Consider the following 23372-nt stretch of genomic DNA (forward strand, 5'->3'; position numbering starts at 1 on the left):
CATAAGATTAAGATTAAGATTATTATTATTATTATTATTATTATTATTATTATTATTATTATTATTATTATTATTATTATTATTATTATTATTATTATTATTATTATTATTATTTAATCCGTTTACCGTCCAGGGTTGGTTTCTTCCTTGGATTCAGCTGGGGATCCCACCTCTACCGCCTCAAGGGCAGTGTCCTGGAGCGTGAGACATTTGATCTGGGATACAACTGGGGAGGACCATTACCTTGCCCAGGCTGCCTAACCTGCTATGCTGAACAGGAAAACTACGGAAAACCACTTAGAGGATGGCTAAGGTGGTAATCGACCCCCCCCCCCCCCCCGCCTTCTACTCACTTGACCTCCCGAGGCTGAGTGGATCCCGTTCCAGCCCTCGTACCACTTTTCAAATTTCGTGGCACAGCCGGGAATCGAACCCAGACCTTCGGGGGTGGCAGCTAATCACAATAACCACTACACCACTGAGGCGGACTATTATTATTGTTACTAGTAGTAGTAGTAACCCATTTATCCAGCTTAATTGGTACCGGGTCCGATCCGGATGACAGAAAATCCGAATAATCCGTAAACTTCGTTAGCGATATAAGTAGCACGGTTTGATTGCATGTTTTATCTACTTTGATAACATTATTAACAGTACAAAGCGAAATACTTGTATGTGAGTATTCAATCCGTAGGCTGGATGGATCCTCATCAGCTCTGCCAACAGCTGTCATAAATGTCCTACGCGTTGCTGAAGTCAAGCAAGGGGAATGAGGAGTGGGATACTGAGATGGTTTCCCGTTGCTTTCCTCTCCTGCCAGGCTCACTGCACCAACCGACCCTATGAGCAACATTTCTGCCCCGTTCATACAAGGGACTGGCTGCATATGGAATGGTGTTACTAACATCGCTCATACCTCAGTCACTTTCATATTGTGAGGGTCAAGGATGTGGCCGAGACAGATCAATGAAAGTAACAAAAAAAAGAATGTGTCTAGTCCATACCAAAAGAAGTGGACTGTAAACACTAGGTCTTGCCGACAAAGGCAAAGCAAAACACTTATATAACAATAAACGCAAATACAATACAAATTCTGCTTAAATTAGAATGCTGTGCATCATTCATTAATAAAACAGTGGGAAGGAGATCTCGTGCCTGCATCAATGAAACCTCCGCACTGACAAAAACCAATTGAGTAAAAAGAGCTTTCCCTGAAAGGAAATATTATTTTGTTTCAAAGTAAATTCGAGTTCATGTACTCGGGCTATTTTTCATATACAAGCATAACAAAGTAGCACCGTTACTATCCCGGCATTTGCCTGGAGAAGTGGAAAACCACGGAAAACCACTTCGAGGATGACTGAGGAGGGAATCAAACCTCGTTCTACTCAGTTGATCTCCCGAGGCTGAGTGGACCCCGTCCCAGCCCTCGTTCCACTTTTCAAATTTCGTGGCAGAGCCGGGAATCGAACCCGGGCTTCCGGGGGTGGCAGCTAATCACACTAACCACTACACCACAGAGGCGGACTATAATTGAAAATCATTTCATAATATTTCAAGAGTATTGGAGTACAATCATCTTAGAATGAAATAATTTTCGTTTTGTCAATGAAATACTCTTTAAACTAAAAGGTCACTCATCTTAGATTTAAAAGGATTATTTTTAAGAATAAGTTTAATTTATAAATATAACCTAGAGAGAGAAAGATAATTCATTGTGGAACCATCAACTTTCTGACTTTACAGGTTGCCTCTGTGGACGAAGTGAACTAATACACAATAATATACAATATACATGGCTGCAAATTTTATACTCTGTGTAAATACATTGTATAATGCTGAGTATTACTAACTGTAGAGGTGTGAGTTTACAATTCCCAATGAACTACGGATTACATAAAGCACAATGGCTTGTGTCAGCTTTCGGCAAGCCACACTTCTTCCAGAATTTCAAGAAGAATGCTGGTACCGTACCACGTGCTCCAAGCATCAGCCTAGTCACTTTAATCTCTTGTAGGTTGAATTTATTTTTGTAGATATGTAGACGGGAACTGTTGGAATGCAACTGTTGTACTTCTCAGCGTCTACTTCTTCTAACTGGGCCTTTATGATGCTCAAACCTAATGGTCGGTTCTGTTATATAGCCTTTTTCCTAGCTATTTTCAAGAGCAATACTTTGTATGCGTCTAGTGCTGCCATCTGATGATATGTGATGGATTTCTTCATAAACGGTGCTAGAGCTGTTTGTACCCTGCCTGTACAGCCCTCACGCGGCGTTTCAGCCGGTTAGTCTGTAGGCATGCAAAATTCGGCAAATTCTTCAACTTTTCTCTCTGAACACCGAGCGAGTTGGCCGTACGGTTAGAGGCGCGCAGCTGTGAGCTTACATTCGGGAGATAGTGGGTTCGAGCCCCACTGTCGGCAGCCCTGAAGATGAATTTCCGTGGTTTCCCATTTTCACACCAGAAAAATTCTGGGACTGTACCTTAATTAAGGCCACGGTCGCTTCCTTCCCATTCCTAGACTTTTCCTATCCCATCGTCGCCATAAGACCTATCTGTGTCCGTGCGTCGTAAATTAACTTGTAAAAAATAAAGGAAAAGATACGTTCTTTTTTTCTTTTTTTGCTATTTGCTTTACGTCGCACCGACACAAATATGTCTTATGACGACGATGGGATGGGAAAGGCCTAGGAATGGGAAGGAATTATCCGTGGCCTTAATTAAGGTACAGCTCCAGCATTTGCCTGGTGTGAAAATGGGAAACGACGGAAAACCATCTTCAGGGTTGCCGACAGTGGGGTTCGAAACCACTATCTCCCGATTACTGGATAGTGGCCGCACTTAGCGACTGCAGCTATCGAGCTCGGTATATATACGTTTTTAGTCCTAATCAGAATGTTTGGGGTAAGTCGTACAATTTCGGATTTATAATCGCAGAACGCACTAGCTAAAATTTGTCTAATTTTAATGCCCATAAATTCTGCCTAGAATCCCGCTGAGATTTCAAAGATCCATGGCAAAAAGCAGGTGATTTTGGATCAAAGTAAAATTCTGAAGAAACTAATTATGGGACGTTGAATAGGGATATGTTTGCTGGATGTCAGAAAATTATGTTCGTGTATATTTGCTCGAGAATGGGTTAAATAGTTGGTGCGAGCAACCATATATGGCGTACTGAATAAAAGGAATAGTTTTAAGAGATGGGATTAAAAACTATCGAGTCTACATTCAACACATCTTAACATGTTCTTGCGGTTTTTTTTCTAGCGGCTTTACGTCGCACCGACACAGATAGGTCTTATGGCGACGATGGGATAGGAAAGGCCTAGGAGTTGGAAGGAAGCGGCCGTGGCCTTAATTAAGGTACAGCCCCAGCATTAGCCTGGTGTGAAAATGGGAAACCACGGAAAACCATCTTCAGGGCTGCCGATAGTGGGATTCGAACCTACTATCTCCCGGATGCAACCTCACAGCCGCGCGCCTCTACGCGCACGGCCATGTTCTTGCGGTAGTATTTCTCTATTAATTTCTTGAAAGAATTATTAGCTTCATCAAGAGCTTCATATGAGATTACTGCATTAACAGTAATACGAAGAAAATACTATTGAGTGGACCGTTGTTGTGATAGAAAAGTTCAAATATAGAACACATTTTCTAGAAAATTAAATTGATGTAAGCAGACAGAGAAAGACCTGAAGATCACCAAATCTATTGCACCGAGATGAAATAAGAAAAATCACACTCACGCGGGGCTTTGAGGATTTTGAGAGAAAGACTAACCGACATGTATGGTCCTTGCAACGAAAACACACGTATTCACTACGTATGAAGCAATAGTAGGCTAGAAGAATAAACAACAAATGTTGATCCCGCGTGGTCCTAAGTGACCCATTCGCGACGAAGAACAATAATAAGAAGAAGCCTTTTACTTTTGTAAGAGAACAGTATCATCTAAAATGACCAATTTCTTTGAAACTCACCCTGTATGTATTCTGAACTTCTATTGTCTAATTAGCCGGGAGTAACTCTGTCAGTATAGCTCTAATTTAGCCTTGGCATTCATTGAACTTGGAGCTGGAGTGCGGAACGTCAATCACAAGTGCTGCCAGACTGCGAATGACATCATACTTAATGAACGGAGGTGTGACAGAGCCTATTGTTAGATGTTATCTTCCTTGTTTTGTGCCACCGAGTGACCACTACAGTTGGCACACTGCACGACACGCCGCTCCGCGCCGTAGGTGACGGAGCTATGGCTACCACATGTCTTAGAATAGAGTTTTTGCATAGAAGAATCCGAATGTTTCTATCCATCACTGTGTGCCATTTGTAATTTTAACCAGAGGATGGAGGAGGGAGGGTGTGTGATGGATTTAATGGGTTAACAGTCTACTTGCTGGTAAATCTACCGACGAGAGGTTGACGTATTTAAGCACCATCAAAAACCACCGGACTGTCCGCCTCTGGAGCGTAACGGTTAGCACTATTAGCTGCCGTCCTCGGGGGCCCGAGTTCGATTCCCGTAATGCCAGAAATTTAAGAACGACAGGAGTGGCACGTGTAGCTCACTTCCATTGAGAGTTTGCCTATAAAGAGCTGCACTACTGCAGGAGGAGGACATGATCCTTTTCACCTGTGGTGTGTCCGACTCGTTGGCTGAATGGTCAGCGTACTGATCTTCGGTTCAGAGGGTCCCGGGTTCGATTCCCGGACGGGTCAGGGATTTTTAACCTTCATTGGTTAATTCCAGTGGCTCGGGGGCTGGGTATTTGTGCTGTCCCCAACATCCCTGCAACTCACACACCACACATAGCACTATCCTCCACCACAATAACACGCAGTTACCTACACATGGCAGATGTCGCCCACCCTCATCGGAGGGTCTACCTTACAAGAGCTGCATCCGGCTAGAAATAGCCACACGAAATTAAATTACCTGTGGTGTGCGTGAAAAGAGTTGCAACGTCTTGGGACGAGGAAGCGAATTTACTTACCAAACCCCATGGCACTACAACCCTTGAAGGACCTTGGCCTATCAAGCGACCGCTGCTCAGCCCGAAGACCTGGAAATTACGAGGTGTCATATGGTCAGCACCATGGGCGCCCGCAGGATCTTTTCCAGGGGGGGGGGGGCACATTAACAATTTTCTTGAATATAAAAACCAATATAACGTCAGCAACATTAAATTGTTTACAGAAACTTCCAGTTATAACATATGCTAGATGACTGTCAGTAATTTCAGTTTATGAAATAATCTGGTATGATATTAAACAATTGAACATCAACATCTTTAGAATGCCCCCCCCCTTGCCCCCCTCCTTGCGGGCGCCCATGGTCAGCACGACGAATCCTCTCGGCCGTTATTCTTGGCTTTCTAGACCGGGGCCGCTGTCTCACCGTGAATAGCTCCTCAATTATAATCACGGAGGCTGAGTGGACCTCGAGCCAGTCCTCAGGTCCAGGTAAAAATCCCTGACCTGGCGGGGAATCTAACCCGGAGCCTCCGGATAAGAGGCAGGCGCGCTACCCCTACACCACGGGGACGGCATGAATTTACTTACCACCGGACTGAATTTAGATCGAGCCTGCCATCTTGAGCTCAGAAAGCCACCGCCTGAGCCACTCAGCCGGAATAATAATAACAATAATACTCGTAATAATAATAATAATAATAATAATAATAATAATAATAATAATAATACTCGTAATAATAATTATTATTAGTTAAACAATTAGATGATCAGCATATATTCAGTAATTTTAGGGGTATTTATCCTTGCCTGTATTATTGGGCCTCAAGGATATACTGTATATCCATTTGAACCCCGTTGTCACCTGTGGTCATTCTTCCGTGACTTATGCATAATAGTAACTCTAGGCAGAGCTGCGCTAGTGCCTGTTACCGCGACTCCCTTGGTATTCTTACATACAGGAGGTTCATACATTCATATATTTTCTCTATAGAGAGTTATTCCAAGTAGGGTGCAATCTGCAAGCCTCGGTATATTAAGTAAGTGTATCCATAATACATTTTTTTTTCACAGTAAGCACTGTACTTTCTACCGCTTTTACGCCGAAATCATAAAATACCGTGTTTAACCATCAACCCTTGAGATTCTCTCTTTTCTTTCTTCACTATCTGTTTAGTATCACACGAACTCATATAGTTTTTCGGCAACGATCAAATAGGGAGTGGGTTGTGTTTATTGTTAAGAAGTAGAACTAGGCAATCGTCCTCTTGTAACACTAAACAGAGAGAAAAAAATGGAAGATCTCCGACGAACCTTCGAATAAAGAGACTATCCGCAAGGAAAGGGGAAGAGCCACGAGGGGCGTGAAAATGAAAGACATCCTAGGCCTCACAAATCTAACACCGTCGGTATCGGAAGAGAACAAGAGTTGACCAAGTAAGGTCGGGGAGATGGTACAGGAAATGGCTAAGACTGGGAAGATATAGCCACGAACGATCTTTTGAATGATGCTTACAGCTAAACGATCCGTACCACGCAGGGAACTCTCTGCTCCTCCTAACCTCTATGAGAGAGACCACTAATCTATTCCGATTCATTCAGATCCTATTCATTGCAAATACGACGTATACCACGATGACACGAGAACAGATGCCCGGTTCTGTGGCTGAGTGGTTAGCGTTTTGGTCTTCCCCTCGGGATTCTGAATTCCATTTCCGGCCGGGTCGAGGGATTTTACTCGTAAAACGGTTCATTTCCTGGCTCGGGGAATAGGTGTTTGTGTAGTCTCCAACATCCCTGCAACTCATACGCCACACACTACACTATCCTCCACCATAATAACACGCAGTTTTCCATACTCGGCAGATGCTACCCACCCTCATCGGAGGATCTGGCTGACAAGGGCTGCGCCAGGCTAGCAATAGCCTTGCGAAATTATTATATTATGTTGAGAACAGATTTTACACACGATACTGTTAACCACAATGTTCCAAACACCGCAACTTCTAAAAATATGACCTGCGGTAAGTCATCCCATTCAGTTTGTTGCAAGCAGTCTCCCTGTGTGGTCTTGAACAGGTTTCACAATTGACTAATGTTTATACACGAAATAGTCTTCATTGTGCGATGTACGTTTGGCGTCCTGAAAGTTTGACACGTAGCATGAGTCACCGTTTGATGTAAAGTAGAACTGTGCCAAGGAATTGGAGATGTTCCAGAATACAAGCTATTCTCTGTTGTATTCTTGTGAACCTCTCTCTGAAGTGGGCCGAATTTCCTTAAGTCAAACAAAGTATTTCGTCGCTCCCTTTATAAATAAATGTTTTTTTTTCAAAAAGTCTTAAAGCTAGGTGGGCTAGGCGGTGCTTACAAACGACCTACTGGATCTGAAAACACTGGAAAAGTTATTGATTCAACATAGTATTTTCATTTTCAACTCTTCGTATTGTAAACGATTATCAGATTTCTTAATTTATTAAACTAACTTACTATTTGTTGTTATTTACAAGTTCACTCACGTTTGAGATTTCTACTCGATTCGCGATCGAAACCTTCACTAACACACACACACTGAAACTGATGGCGCCCTGCTCTCCAACACGACTTCCACAGCGCAGTGTCGCTCCAGAACAGTTCACTTCACCGCTAACAAGCTTCATTGAACTCCGCGTAGCTGTCTGATGGACTCGCTCCCTTTGAATGACTCGTCACTGACTCGTGACAGACGCACTCAAGACTGATTCACTGGAGACTGATTCAGTCTAGCCGTATCCGCTCTTCATTTAAGACCGCAGAAGATCCTCGCAATTTCCGCTTTCAGATCATTCTAGATGCCTGGTCCATTGTTATCAGCTTCCAGGATCTCCTAGGAGCTCCCTTATCGCAGGTCTCAACAATTCGCCGGCGCTATTGTTGTGCTCGCTGCTGACCCCGTCCACATTGTCGCCGCCCCTCTAGGCTGCCACCCCGCGCACGGCCTTCATTGTCACAATAGCTGGGACTGTACCTTAATTAAGGCCACGGCCGCTTCCTTCCCACTCCTAGCCCTTCCCTGTCCCATCGTCGCGATAAGACCTATCTGTGTCGGTATGACGTAAAGTAACTAGCATTGTCACAATATTCTCAGGATAATGAGAATCTTCATACAGTAATCGTGTTATATTCAATAAGTCAGCAAATCTTCCATATTTTTTCAAATATTGTCATATTGGTGAAAACTAAGCATCAGAATAACCTTTCTTCTTCGAACTGGACAGCTGTGTAGCCACAGAATTTCAGTACATGGAGATCGTTTGAAATGAATTTACCAACATTCTTTCGCACTATTGAACTATAGTATTAGTACTCCTTTCAGTTAAAACATTCGTTTTGTCTTCGTCTTTGTAGCAGGAGAATCGGGTTTGTAAAAATCAGTGACAGAATGTAGATAGGCTTTATTTTGCTTAACAAAAACGTACACACAGAGAGCCAATATATCTGAAGAAAGCAAGCAAACAGTGTAGTTCTTTTCACCACTTCTCACTATGTAAAAAGTGTACATAACCAAAATTATTACAATCATATTTCCAATATCTTACTTTGACGCGTTTTTACTGGAAATATTTCTGGAAGTATTCACAAATTCATATTTTTACTGCCAAGTCCACCACCGACGAACGCCGCTCACGTGAAAGTATTGTTTAGTTACCATGGTAACGAACTAACTGGCGATTATATTAGTTGAGATTGTTTATGATGTAGAGGAGGGCTACGTCTGTCGTGTTCTGTGCCCCGCGCAAAATTTCGAATGTCACACCAGAATGTATAGTACGTTCGGCATCATAACTTTGCAAATATAAATAATGCTATTTCAACATTTAATACACATATAATAAAAATCTTCCGGGCTGTTATGCCGTGGAGTCGCCAGCGGGATACAGGAGAGCGTATCTACACGACGCCACAGAAGATGACTACCGCAGCAGTAGTCGAAACGTCTGGTAGAAGCGAGAGGAGTGGACCACGGCATAACAGCCCGGAAGATTTTTATTATATTGACACCGGCCGTGAAAGCCTTCATACTTTAATTTAATACACGGTTAAAAATGTGAAGGATGAAAATATTCTTTGCAATAAGTTGAATAATTGGACACGTCACGGCGAGTGGTGAGGCGTGCGTCCATAATTTTGTCTTGAAATCGGGATTTTGGCGGTGCAGTAAAATGAGTATAGCTCGCTTGTGATAGAGTTTTACAGGTAGTATCGTTAAAATCTGTGTCTTGGGACTCTTTTTATACTAGCTACCACATATCTCAATAACTTCCATAACTTCATGACCAGTTCAGTTATGCTAAGTTCAGAAAATATCCAAATATCTTCGATCTAAATCTATCAGAAACTTCCATAAAGGCATTCAGGAGGATGGTGGGAATCTAAGCAATCGATAAGCTCAAGAAGTCAACAGCAGAACGCACCAGAGAATACTCGCAGCGCAAGAAACTGGAGGCGCAGCGGGACGTACACGAATGCACAGAAATGGTGTCCCGATATAAACAAAGCATGGCGTCCCCCCACCTCCTCACTTAACACACTGCTACATGTAGACAGCCCGCTATAAGACTGTTATGACTGAAATGGGCATAGTGGGGGATATATAGTGTTGTATACAAGATCAGGTATACTGGAACACAACATATATTTATTGCTTCAATATGACTTTATACAATATATACATGAATTTAACTTAAACTTTTCATGAAGCTGAGTAAATTCGCAAGTAACTAATCTTGATAGTAGACTGAGAGTCTGTAGAAATATACACTTTATACACATTAACTTTTTTGTACACTCGAAGCTATCTTGATGAGATAGTCTGCAAAAAGGTAGAGTTCATGATAGTCGAAAACTATCGGTTTTATAAGCGTAATTTGCCATGAAAGTTCCTACTAACATAATGCAGTTAATTCCGTTGACTTGTCATGAAATGACATGAATATTCACAATTAGAGAATCTAATGTAGGTGTCGGAGCCTGAGTGAGGACTGAGGATGTGTAGAATACAGGCATCGGGGCTCGACGTGGCTTCAGGAACGGGAACTGAGGCAGTGGCCCGAGGTGAAACCTCATACAACCAGAATTCAGTCCACCTGGCCGAGACACATGTTTAAGAGGGATAACCTCCGTGTTCGACGTTCAGTGTAATCTGATGCTGGACACTGGGGAGTCCTACTAAGTGGCTGCAAGGTGCTCCTTTTATAGTGCAGACTGACGTCACAAGCAAGCGCACTGGAGTCGTCTCGTAGAGTCTCGAATAATCCAAGCTGCGGCGTGCGCGGTGCTGGCTGGCGCAGAGCTAGGAGCGCGAAGGACACACAGCATATAGCAATATACACACTGTGCCTTCAGCACCACCCGTTCACTACCTTCCCGTCCTTTTCGGTACTGGAGTGGCCTTCAACTCTACACCTTCACTCCCTCCCCTCCTTTTCAGTACTGGCGTGGGGCAGTGTTGATTGTTTATGTCGGGACACCATTTCTGTTCATGCGTGTACAACCCAGCACTTCTACCGCGTCTTTGGAGTTGTGGACTGCGAGTCAACTGTAGATAACGAAACCGTCGCTGGGACCTCTCGCAGACCATCTCTGACCACCAGCAGCTCATGGAGGATGGCTAGGCCCTAGTGGATGAGGCGTGTCCGGCGGCCGAGTATGACAGGATTTGGCAACCTACCACTAAGCACTTTGGTGTTGTGTTTATAAACAATGAATTTGGTTACGGTTGTGATGTTTGCGACATGCTGTGGCACAGGAAGGACCTGAGATACCCGCCAACCCGAGCGAATAGAGGTTCTGTGCGCTGAGTTTGTCTTCGTAAATACAACTAGGTTCGTCGTATATAACTACCGCCGCACTCACTTCGCGATAGGAAAGGTGCGTCTGCTTTCTAGATCGATTGGATTCCCGCATCCACCTAAGCTTGGCCATCTTCAACCAGTGGACACAATAACGGAGAGATTACTGTTGTAGCGCCTTGACTACCGTTCATGCAAATACGGCGCTTGAGAATGGAAGCAGATAGCACAGTGGGCCAAGTGATAAACGAGCCAGTGGATGTAAACACGATAGTTGAAAATCATAACATATCAATATTGTTGTTACAACTAATTCGATCCGGTTCATTTCTGTCTTAAAGACGTATTCTTCGCCATAAACCTTGCGGTCATGCGTCCGACACAGCCTGTTCGCCTTCACCTGTTGAAAACCGCTTGGTCATTAGCCCCGATTGATCAGGGATATAATGAAGACTATTGTCGAAATCTGGAGAAAAATGTGAAAAAGATTGATCACTCGAAGAATGAGCGGAAAATAAATAAAAGTAGGGGTTGAGAGACTAGCGCTCGAATGCTCTAATGCTTGAGTTGGAGTAAAATAAAATGCGATGAACTTCAATTCCTCAAGCCCCTAAAACTTGTCAACAATGACTGACTATTGTTATTCGTTGTGGCGTGCTCTGTTTCTTCTACTGCCACTCGTCTCCACGAGACTGAATCACCGCTGCAATTACAAAAAAAAAAATCAGTGAGAGAATGTAGATAAGATTTATTTTCCTTAACAAGAACGTACACACAGAGAGCCAATATATCTGAAGAAAGCAAGCAAACATTGTAGTTCTTTTCACTATATATCACTATGTAAAAGTGTACGACACGGTCGCAAGTTTTAGCCTTAACATGAACATGCCGTGTTTAGGGAAATGAAACGCTTGAATCGAATGTAACAAATATATTCGTAAGTCACGGGATCAGTTAAATGAAACACCATGTTCGCTCTTTTTATCGTCGCGGCCGCACGGGACAAGCAAGGTGTGTCTCAAGATGGCGGCGCGGGTGACGTCATGTCAGCGTCGGATGTACTATGATCATCTTTTTGGACGCATATATCTTGAAAGGATGGAAATATCTCGATGATTTTTGACTATCATGTTTGGTTTGATGAGGCGTATCCACCTTCGACGTTTCTGCTATGTATAGTCTATACAATTGGAGCGGAGACGCAGACAACGACGTTCACTTTTAGCCTCAAGGATTCAAATTTCAAGCGGAATTAGTAACAAAGTATTGTCTCAAGTAATATGGTAGCACCTCTTGTGGAGTGTATATCTATTCAGCTTTGAAATAACACGTGAAAGAAATCGAACAAACGACACTCAGCTAACAACAGCAAGTCAAATGGTACTGTTTAAGGGCAGTAGCTACGTAACGTCACGAGAACAATTCTTTTGTGGTTTACAGTCGCAGCGCAGTAGACTGTTATAGTGAGATTTGTTTTCGTTACACAATGTTTTAGTACTTACACCTCTTCGGGTGAAGGTCTTGTCACGTCAAAACTAATCCGTCAGTGATGGGTACATAACATATAGTTGGTCTCTACATTTTAATCAACTCTCTCTCTCTCTCCCTCCTCCCCTCCCCCTCATCATTTTCACCCTCAACCATTAACAGTTCCTTCAGGATATAGTTAGACGATCAGCTTCACGGAGAACATGCACAGAAACGTATCTCGAGGTAGTAAACAATCTGAAAGTATTCACTGTGAATCTAGTATAAGTTGCTCTGTTCTCGTCCTTGAAGACAGGCCATTATTCTTTCACTAACTGCGTTCTTGTTTACTCTGGTCTTCGTATTGCAATACCTATTTTACATATCTGACGTCAGCACTTATTCAGATGCATGAAGTTAAAAGGAAAACTGCTTATATTTGCAATACGTACACCTTAGAGCATCAGTCTCTCCACATGACAGGTTGCAGTTCTTGCTTTTAAACCGGTGTCTCGTAACGTCGAGTGGCTGGAGTGTCTGATTTAGGGCATCAATGACGCTACCTCTTGCTCCATCCAGTAAATGCACTGCATGTACGGTGACAGGAGATACGAATGGGGTAGACAGTAATGCTGACCTTATCACATTTCTCCCTTGCCTTTATGGCAAGCGAGGGTTGATTCTTGCACCAGTCTAACAACTAATGATGTGTTTTACTAAATCCTTAATTGACTTCAAACCTGTTCGATAAGCAGTTCGTAAGGAAAAGAGTTGACAGTTTGGCTATATGATGGCTGAACTCTTCCCTCTTAGTCACAAAACAGTAATTAATATTAAATGGGTAGGGATAGGGGTGGGGGAGATTGGAGGCCTAGCTACCGGCTTCCCTCCTGGAAGCCTGGATTTCGAAGCCCAGTTGATACTGGGTGGAGATTTTCATCTCAAAAATCTCATGGCGTCAGGAAGGGCGTTCGACCTGAAAACCCTTGGCCAAAACCAAAAAGTAAAAATGAGCCTAGCTGGTTTCAGCGACCCCAGAAAGAACTCTGTAGTGATTAATGCTTTTAGAAATATAGTTTTTAGTATTTTCTTTTTAAATCGGAGCATGTAATTAGCCTATCCGCCAAACATCACGATCGTCAGTCTTCAGGTATGCAAGATAATGGTACGTCTATTTGTATGGACATAAAATGTATTCCCGAGTGCTTTTAGCTGGTAAGGAATTAAATTCCAGGCTTAAACTACTTATTTCAATTAGAACTTTTTCTACAAGAATGACGAAATAACTATTTTATATGTTAATATCACAATCATAGTGAATTTGTTCGTATATTGTAACAATTGTGTCTTGTTCTCAACAAATACTTTGATATAATTATACATTTGCCTAGTAATATAAATGCAAATCAAATGTTATAAAAATCGTTCTATAGAAACTATGTAACCTAAATACCAGATAAAAAAGAACTGCATTAACACTTACCAACCACATGTGAAGAGCACGCCATCATCTTGTCTCTTAACCGGTATGATTCAGAGTATTCTCACCAGAAGGGACCATAAATGTTGTAGGTTCTTGTGCAGAAAATATAGTGCTATGTATAAGAGAATCCCAGCTACGATCTGCAAACAGAATATAATATGTAACGCTGAAGTCGATGTCCATAAAGGTCTCTTTCTTTATTCACAAGAGCACAACATATATTCTCACTTGCACTGTCAACAAACGGGAAATACATTTTGATAATAAAATATTAAAAAGTATAACAAAGCGATTAACAAGATCAGGTACATACAGAGTATAACAATAAGGTAGACCAAACTTTCAGGACACATCCTCACACGTAGAAGAAGAAAATATGGTTCTGTATATGTACATGGGTCCGGAAATGCTTTATGTCCATGTTAAAATTCATTTTCTACAACTCTGCTTAGTACATTAATCATGGAAAACACAGGAACGGAACGTACAGCCATACCACATTAAACTCTTCCTTACACGAAATGTTGAAAACGCCCTCCCGTTAGCGTCGATAGGCCTACATTCATACGCAATACTCCAGTGATATATCAGAGCATACGGGATTCAATACGACGGTATAGGTATCATTATTACTCTTCATGCAGTTTTGTGTTCTTACAATAATACAATATAAGTAAACCGAGCAAGTGGCGGTGTGGTTACGGTCGCGCAGCTGTGAGCTTGCATTCGAGAGATAGTAGGTTCGAACCCCACTATCCCTGAAGATGGTTTTCCATCGTTTCCTATTTTCACACCAGGCAAAGATCTATCTGTGTCGGTGCAACGTAAAACAGATTGCAAGGAATATAAGAAAATGTAATAATGGTAGGAAAATCACCTCTGATTACTGACACGTCATATAATCAACCTAGCAAAATTTTGTTATTAATATTTTAAATATTTTAAGTTATTTTAGACAAATATAACAAATTCTATACAAAAACAGGTTCGGGACTGAGGACGTTAAATTAAATCGGTAGCGCCTGTCTACGTGCGTTTCTGCTGCACTCTGAAGTTCCTTTTTACTAGTATGTGAACTATTTAAGGTGAATAATAATATAAAGTACCGGGTGTCCAAAAGTAAGTACGCAGTAGAAATCTGACTTTTGAAGTTCTAAGTGGTACTTATGGAAGTGCAGTTTTATTTGTAGGAGATGTCCTCCTGCTGCCTGTAGACATGTCTGCACACGATGTTGTATATTAATGAATGCCCCGTCTTGTTGGAAGCAGTCCTCTTGAATCTCATGCTCACTGAGTTACGCCACGAAAAGTTCCAGAATTTCAGTGCAGTAATGTTCTGTTTTCGGGTGTCTTGCAATAAAATTGGTGCCGCTTAAGGCACACCATACCCGGATGTTATGATCGTGTAGCGGATTTTTCTTCCACTTGTGAAGGCTCTCAGTGCTCCAGACACGAGTGATCTGACTTATAATAACGGCGTATGGCCTCCGAAGAGGCCTGGTGAATGGCTTGGCCTATAGGTGACCTACAGGTCTGTGAGGATGGAGTCCTGAGATGATTTCTAATGATGAAGACGGCACACATACACCCAGCCCCTGAGCAATACGAATTAACCAATTAAGTTTGAAATCGGGAATCTAACCTGGGACTGCCTTGACCAAATGCCAGGACTTCAACCATTTAGCCATGGTTATCTGACTGTTAATTTATCCGGACAGATGAAACCACTGTCTTTCCTAAATTTTCTCTACACTGCTCTGCACATTTATGGTATAAAATTAAACCACCGAAAAATTGCCATTTACGCTAAATAAAGTCTCAGAAAAGATTGTGTTTCTATATGCAAGTTTTAACACTAGCTTTTTTGTTTTTGTTTTTTGTACAATTTGCTTTACGTCGCAACGGACACAGATAGGTCTTATGGCGACTTAAACTAGTCGTCGAGGAATATGGAACATAGTATTCTACAAGATAATCTACCTTGATGCTGGATTTACGAAAAAAGTTTCTGAACAAAGAATTTGTTTATTTTAAATGGACACAAAGAGCTCATTAAGAACCATGGCTTTCTAAATTAGGGTGATCAGATTTGGCTGAGATAGATCCGTTTTTCAGAGTCAAGTCGCCTTGCCCCCTCAGGTACGCCGGGATGCTTGCATATTTCGGTTTCCCAAGTCAAATTATATTACTAATCTCATTCAAGCAAATGTCGTTTTGTAATATTTGTGCTGTCGTAGAATTTGTTTCATGCTTTCTTGGTACAAATGTGGCAGTCTAAAGAGTGTTTTCTCTAATGAATAAGGTATGGACATATGAGAAAGTCACGAAGTGCTCCAAACAGAGAGTATGCATCTTGATACTAATAATTTTTAAAAACATTTCTAATACATTTTGTTCATTTTTTCAGTAACTTATCGAATCCCGATCTTCGTTTTTACACAGCTTTGTTACTCAAAATACTTCTAAGGAAAAAAAATGAAAACTTACTAGTCTCATAAGCAAAATCAACTATCTACCTAAAATATATTTAAGTAGAGAAAATAATCACACGCGTGGAAATTTCGATCATTTTTCGAAATAAAAATAATATCTATTAAAACTATATGCATGATTTTACGTATCAGCACTAATTAACACCTATAAAGTGTAGTGTTCAAATTTCAGCTTTCTATATCTGATAGTTATTGAAAAATGTACCTACAGTATATTTCTTGTTCTTCTTCTTAATCTGTTTACCCTCCAGGGTTGGTTTTTCCCTCGGACTCAGCGAGGGATCCTATCTCTACCGCCTCAAGGGCAGAGTGTCCTGGAGCTTCAGACTTTGGGCCGGAGGATAGAACTGGGGAGGATGACCAGTACCTCGCCCAGGCGGCCTCACCTGCTATGCTGAACAGGGGTCTTTTAGGGGGATGGGAAAATTGGAAGGGATAGACAATGAAGAGAGAAGGAAGCGGGCGTGGCCTTAAGTTACCTACCGTCCCGGCATTTGCCTGGAGGAGAAGAGGGAAACCACGGAAACCCACTTCCAGGATGACTGAGGTGGGAATCGAACCCACCTCTACTCAGTTGACCTCCCGAGGCTGAGTGGACCCCGTTCCAGCCCTCGTACCACTTTTCAAATTTCGTGGCAGAGCCGGGAATCGAACACGGGCCTCCGGGGGTGACAGCCAATCACACTAACCACTACACCACAGAGGCGGACTACCTACAGTATATTTACAGAAATATAGTATCGAGAAAAGGTGATTTAAAGATCAAACTTAGTAACTTATTACAACTTAACAACGTGCAGTCCTTTTAAATACATGTTGATAACTAAATATGAACGTATCGCTATAAAAGAAAACTCTGGGTAATTTATTGCGATAAAAAGTTTTTTTTCATCGCTTCACATTTTTTTTTGCTACGGGCTTTACGTCGCACCGACACAGCAAGGTCTTATGGTGACGATGGGATAGGAAAGGCCTAGGAGTTGGAAGAAAGCGGCCGTGGCCTTAATTAAGGTACAGCCCCAGTATTTGCCTGGTGTGAAAATGGGAAACCACGGAAAACCATTTTCAGGGCTGCCGATAGTGGGATTCGAACCTACTATCTCCCGGATGCAACTTCACATTTTTGGGTTCTCCTAAGTAGATTGGCTACTCTGAAAACAATTGTGATGGTTAAATGTGAAATACAGTTGTTTAGAGTTGCGTGCTTCTTAAAAGAATACAAATCAGTTCTGAAAAAAAATGTTCTTCACAAAATGTACGAGGAAACTGGAGATTGATTTACTGTAAATCACACAGACTACACAGAATTTGCAACTGCAACGCAAAAACACAATGAAGATAATTGCAAAATATTTGTTTTTTAAATGATTGTACGAATTTGTATGAAGTTAACCGTATACAGTTTTTTTATACAGTTATTATTAACTGAGAAATTTGACATTCCCCCCTGCCCCCATAATATTGCTATGCCACTGCATTCTAATCAAATAACATAAATAGTCTAGTGCACACGCGGCTGTATGTGGACTTATATACAGTTTTCGGTGTAACTATAATACTAACAGGTAGGCCATTCCGGGGAGCTGCGCTGCTATTGGCTGGTGCGCGTATCGTCACCCTGAAATAGTGCTACCGTCAGATTCAATGCGTTATGTATTGAAGGGTACAGTTAGCTGAGACATTTCATTTTTGAGTTAATTCTGTTACATATTTCTATTACACTCCACTTAGTCACATATCTTTAGAGAACATAACATTGATCATATAAAATGAATACGAAAATACGAGAGCGCCTCACGCCTGTAGCTGTAATGATACACATACACTCACAGCGATTGCGAAATTGAGAAAAAAAGCATTTTATGAATGAAGTACTCTGAACTAATAAGCATACATATAAGTAAATACGTGAATTCAACACTTATTATCTTAACATAAAGAACAACTGGTATACAACTAATTATAGATAATTATCACAGCTTCAAAAGAAAGAAAAATACGATTTATATGACATGTAGGTTACAGGAAATGCAATAATTTAAGAAAATTTTGTTATCCATCTAGACTTGTGTTCTATTGGAGATTAGATTTTAACTCGTCTTAAATGATAATGCTGCCCACAGAAAATTCTTCTTCACAGCATTCTTTCGTAAAATGTCCATTTATCATTTTCTGGTTCGTCTAATCCGAATTAATGCTTTTGTTTTCACATACAGCGATATTATTTTGTTGTGAATTTCAGGGAATTGTGTGGATCTAAAATCACGTCATCAGATGAATCGAAACACACGATCATCTATATTAATAGTCAGTCAGTCACTCAATCGATCAATACTGATTTGCATTTCGGGCAGCCGCTCAGGTGGCAGATTCTCTGTCTGTTGTTATCCTAGCCTTTTCTTAAATGTTTCAAAGAAATTGGAAATTTATTGAACATCTCCCTTGGTAAGTTATTCCAATCCCTAACTCCTTCTTATAAAATAATATTTGCCCCAATTTGTCCTCTTGAATTCCAACTTTATCTTCATATTCTGATCTTTCCTACTTTTAAAGACGCCACTCAAACTTATTCGTGTACTAATGTCATTCCACGCCATCTCTCCACTGAAAGCTCGGAACATACCACTTAGTCGAACAGCTCGTCTTCTTTCTCCCAAGTCTCCCCAGCCCAAACTTTGCAACATTTTTGTAACGCTACTCTTTTGTCGGAAATCACCCAAAACAAATCGAGCTCCTTTTCTTTGTATTTTTTACCAGTTCTTGAATCTGGTGAGGGTCCCATACACCGGAACCATACTCTAGTTGGGGGTCTTACCAGCGACTTATATTCCCTCTCCTTTACATCCTTACGTCAACCCCTAAATGCTCTCATAACCATGTGCAGAAATCTGTATCCTTTATTTACAATCCCATTTATGTGATTACCCCAATGAAGATCTTTCCTTATATTAACACCTAGATACTTAAAATGATCTCCAAAAGGAACTTTCACCCAATCAACGCAGCAATTAAAACCGAGAGGACTTTTCCTATTTGTGAAACTCACAACCTGACTTTTAACCCCGTTTATCATCATACCATTGCCTGCTGTTCATCTCACAACATTATCGAGGTCACGTTGCAGTTGCTCACAATCTTGTAACTTATTTATTACTCTATACAGAATAACATCATCTGCCAAAAGCCTTATCTCTGATTCCACTTTTTTTACTCGTATCATTTATATATATAAGAAAATATGAAGTTGCAATAATACTGCCTTAAGGAATTCCCCTCTTAATTATTACAGGTTCAGATAAAGTTTTGCCTACTCTAATTCTCGGTGATCTATTTTCTAGAAATATAGCAACCCATTCAGTTACTCTTTTGTCTAGTCCAACTGCACTCATTTTTGCCAGTAGTCACCCATGATCCACCCTGTCAAATGCTTTAGACAGGTCAATCCCTATTTTAGAGAAGTTGATAACTGCTACCTTTTGTAAGTGCTTAAATGTTTCTGCCTTTAGCCTTAATGAGCTCGAGAACCTCTGTCACAATTCCAGGTTTAAACTTAAAAATTCCTGGCCCAATTTTGAAAGGTTGAGCGACAAGGTAGATGATATCCCTGTTTTTTCAAAATAAACATATGCCTAAGAAGAGAGCGCTCTTAAGGTAAGGGCATTTTGCAACGTCTTGGAGGCCCCACTTCACTTTCTTGGTTTTGCTCAGAAGGGATCGAATTAGGCTCGGAGAGAAACATTGAGACCAGACACGCTTCAATTCACTACGTGCTTCTTGTTTTGAATTGTGCGGAGATCGTTTCGTAAAAGGTACAGCATATTTTGTAACTTGGGACTTGTTCAGGGCCATAAATTATTTCCTTAATGACACATGTTTCGTATTCATTCTCTGTATTTCTATTTTCAGCCGATTGATTTCTTCTTTGGTATTATCAGCTACCTCGAGAATCGTGTCTGTACTCGTTAACTGGTGAATTTCTGTAGAACCTAATGTAATAATTTCTGTATACCAGTAGAAAATCATAGAGTAACAGGAATAGCTTATTCACAATAATTTCAGATTTCTTTTTCCATTCAGAATATCAGCAAAGTAATTATTTTAATATCACTAACGGCGCAACTGTTGTCAGCTGATCGTCATCATTTCGTGTACTTGTAGCCTCGATATCATTCCCATGCCAGTTAGGAATATTTTGGGAGGGTACAGCATCTACCTTCAATTCCCTTTCTTAATGGCAAGGCCAGCAGTTAGATTTTTAAGTCCCGTTCATAGCTATGAGGAAAGAACGAATAAAATGGCGTATGGCTTTTAGTGCAGGGAGTGTCCGAGGACATGTTCGGCTCGCCAGGTGCAGGTCTTTTGATTTGCCTCCCATACGCGACCTGCGCGTCATGATGAGGATGAAATGATGATTAAGACGACACATACACCCAGCCCCAGTACCAGCGAAATTAACCGATGATGGTTAAAATTCCCGACCCCGCCGGGAATCGAACCCGGGACCCCTGTGAGCAAAGGCCAGCACGCTAACCATTTAGCCATGGAGCCGGAATATGAGGAAAATAATGGCAGAACAAGTTCTAGCAGCGTTAGAGTTGAATCTATCAGCTCTTTGACACCATAACGTCCATTTAGCCCCATAAATAATAACTTTTTGGAAAGCCAAAACCAAACACGATGGCGCAACAGCCCCGACGGGCCATGACCTACAAAGCGACCGCTGCTCAGCCCGAAGGCCTACAGATTACTAGGTGTGTTCAGCACGACGTATCTTCTCGGCCGTTATTCTTTGCTTTCTAGACCGGGGCCCCCATCTCACCGTCAGGTAGCTCCTCAAATGTAATCACGTAGGCTGAGGGGACCTCGAACCAGTCCTCAGATCCAGGTAAAAATTCCTGACCTGGCCGGAAATCGAACCCGGAGCCTCCGGCGAAGAGGCAGGCGCGCTGACAATTTTTCGGAAAGCCGTGATAAATTATATTCTCAGTTTTACAGGCCATATCTTTACTGCATCAGCTCAGTTATTCCTTCTCGTACTGAATTTACTATCTCCTTGCACTTTTTTTTTTGCTAGGGACTTTACGTCGCACCGACACAGATAGGTCTTATGGCGACGATGGGATAGGAAAGGCCTAGGAGTTGGAAGGAAGCGACCGTGGCCTTAATTAAGGTACAGCCCCAGCATTTGCCTGGTGTGAAAATGGGAAACCACGGAAAACCATTTTCAGGGCTGCCGATAGTGGGATTCGAACCTACTATCTCCCGGATGCAAGCTCACAGCCGCGCGCCTCTACGCGCACGGCCAACTCGCCCGGTAGCACGTAATCTAAACCTCACTCACACATTGAACCAATTCACTTAATAAACATGCAATAAACAAACAGCTCACTGGAGACCGCTTACTAATGTTACCGCTTAGAACATATTGTAGAACTGTCCCTACAGTGACGTCACAAGCTACGAGAACAGTTAGCGCGCGAAAGCGATTCTGTTAAACCCTGTAGAGTTTTGATAAAATTTGTTTAGAAAATTTCCCATGATGAAACAAGAAAACAAATAAATACATAAACAGACAAAAATTGTACTGAATCTACTTTCGAATTTTGTACAGCTAATTTGTGATAAACACGAAGTATGAGACAAGACTCTGAAATACAGATAAAATTATCATTTTTCCCCGTCGAATTTGCTGTAACTAAATAATGAATGAAAGTCCACAGCCTGTTTCCAGTAATTTGAGCGGGTCAGGAATGGAATGAGTGCAGCCCCTATCTAGCGGCGAGGATAGGAATTGTGCCGGCTGCCGCAGCCTGTCGCACTCCTCCGAGGCAATGATTGATGGATGACAGATAAAATGATACTGGAGAGTGTTGATGGAATGAAATATGACAGGGAAAACCGGACTACCCGGAAAAAAAACCTGTCCCGCCTCCGCTTTGTCCAGTACAAATCTCTCATGGAGTGATCGGGATTTGAACCACGGAACCCAGTGGTGAAAGGCCGGCGCGCTGCCGCCTGAGCCACGGAGGCTCTACTGTAACTAAATAAGAAAATCGTATATTTAATTCAAATCATAAAGGTCACTAAACTCTGATTCATTAATTTTATAAAAGATGCCAAATACAGATCTAAACATTTCAAAATTATATCAACAGATATTTTTATTTTGAGATAGTCTGGATCCTTGGCTGAATAGTCTCAATGTAGTTACCTAAGGTTCACAAGAGCCCGGGTTCGATTCCCTGCCGGACAGAGGATTTTAAGTACGTATGGTTACCACCTCTGCTGCCCGGCCGAGGCGGTAAAGGCGTGCTTGGTTCACCCGGAAGGACGTGGGTTCGATTCCCCGTCAGGAAGTCGAAAAATGTAATAAACGAGATTTCCACTTCCGGAGGCGCATATGATTCTGAGGCTCACTCAGCCTACACAAAAAATGAGTATCAGGTTAATTCCTAGGGGCAAAGGCGGCCGGGCATAGAGTTAACCACTCTACCCCCAACAAGTGCTGAGGTTGCGGATAGTGGAAGCCTTTACCTTCCACCCCTCCAAGGGCCTTCATGGCCTGTGCGGAGATGACTTTGCTTTTTTACGTTTACCACCTCTAGCTCGGGGATTGGATGTTTGTGTTCAAATTAATACATATTTCTTAATCTACACACAGTACACCACACTACGAACCACCATAAAGACACGCAATGGGGAATATATTCCTTTGACGTCAGGAAGGGCATCTTGCCGTAACATTGAGCTAAATCAACACGAAGCGTCGACCTCAAAAATTGAGGAAAAGGCCAAGAATAAGAAGGAAAAAAGTATATTTCAGAGATAAAAGAACAAATATTTTGTTTGTGTGTGCTTTTACTATTTGTTTTACATTGCACCAACAGAAATAGGTCTTATGGCGACTATGGGAGAGGAAAGGGCTAGAAAGGAAGCAACCAAGGCCTTACTTAATATACAGCTCCATCATTTGACTGCTGTGAAACTGGGAAACTACGGAAAACCATTTTCAGAACTACCGACAGTTGGTTTTGAGCCCACTACCTCTCGAATGATGCCTTTGCTGGCAGGATGTAGTGTTTACAGTGCACTATGTTTTCTGGTATGGACTAAAATAAATTTGTTA

At 41.7% G+C, this 23372-nt stretch overlaps 1 protein-coding gene across 1 annotated transcript in view; it reads left to right on the forward strand.

Annotated features, from left to right (window-relative positions):
• Positions 1-23372, forward strand: part of LOC136878900 (uncharacterized) — a 288522-nt gene that overhangs the window by 40048 nt on the left and 225102 nt on the right. The gene's annotated exons all lie outside the window — the stretch shown is intronic.

The sequence above is a fragment of the Anabrus simplex genome, chromosome 8, assembly GCF_040414725.1.
Source record: "Anabrus simplex isolate iqAnaSimp1 chromosome 8, ASM4041472v1, whole genome shotgun sequence".
In the NCBI taxonomy this organism is placed as follows: domain Eukaryota; kingdom Metazoa; phylum Arthropoda; class Insecta; order Orthoptera; family Tettigoniidae; genus Anabrus; species Anabrus simplex.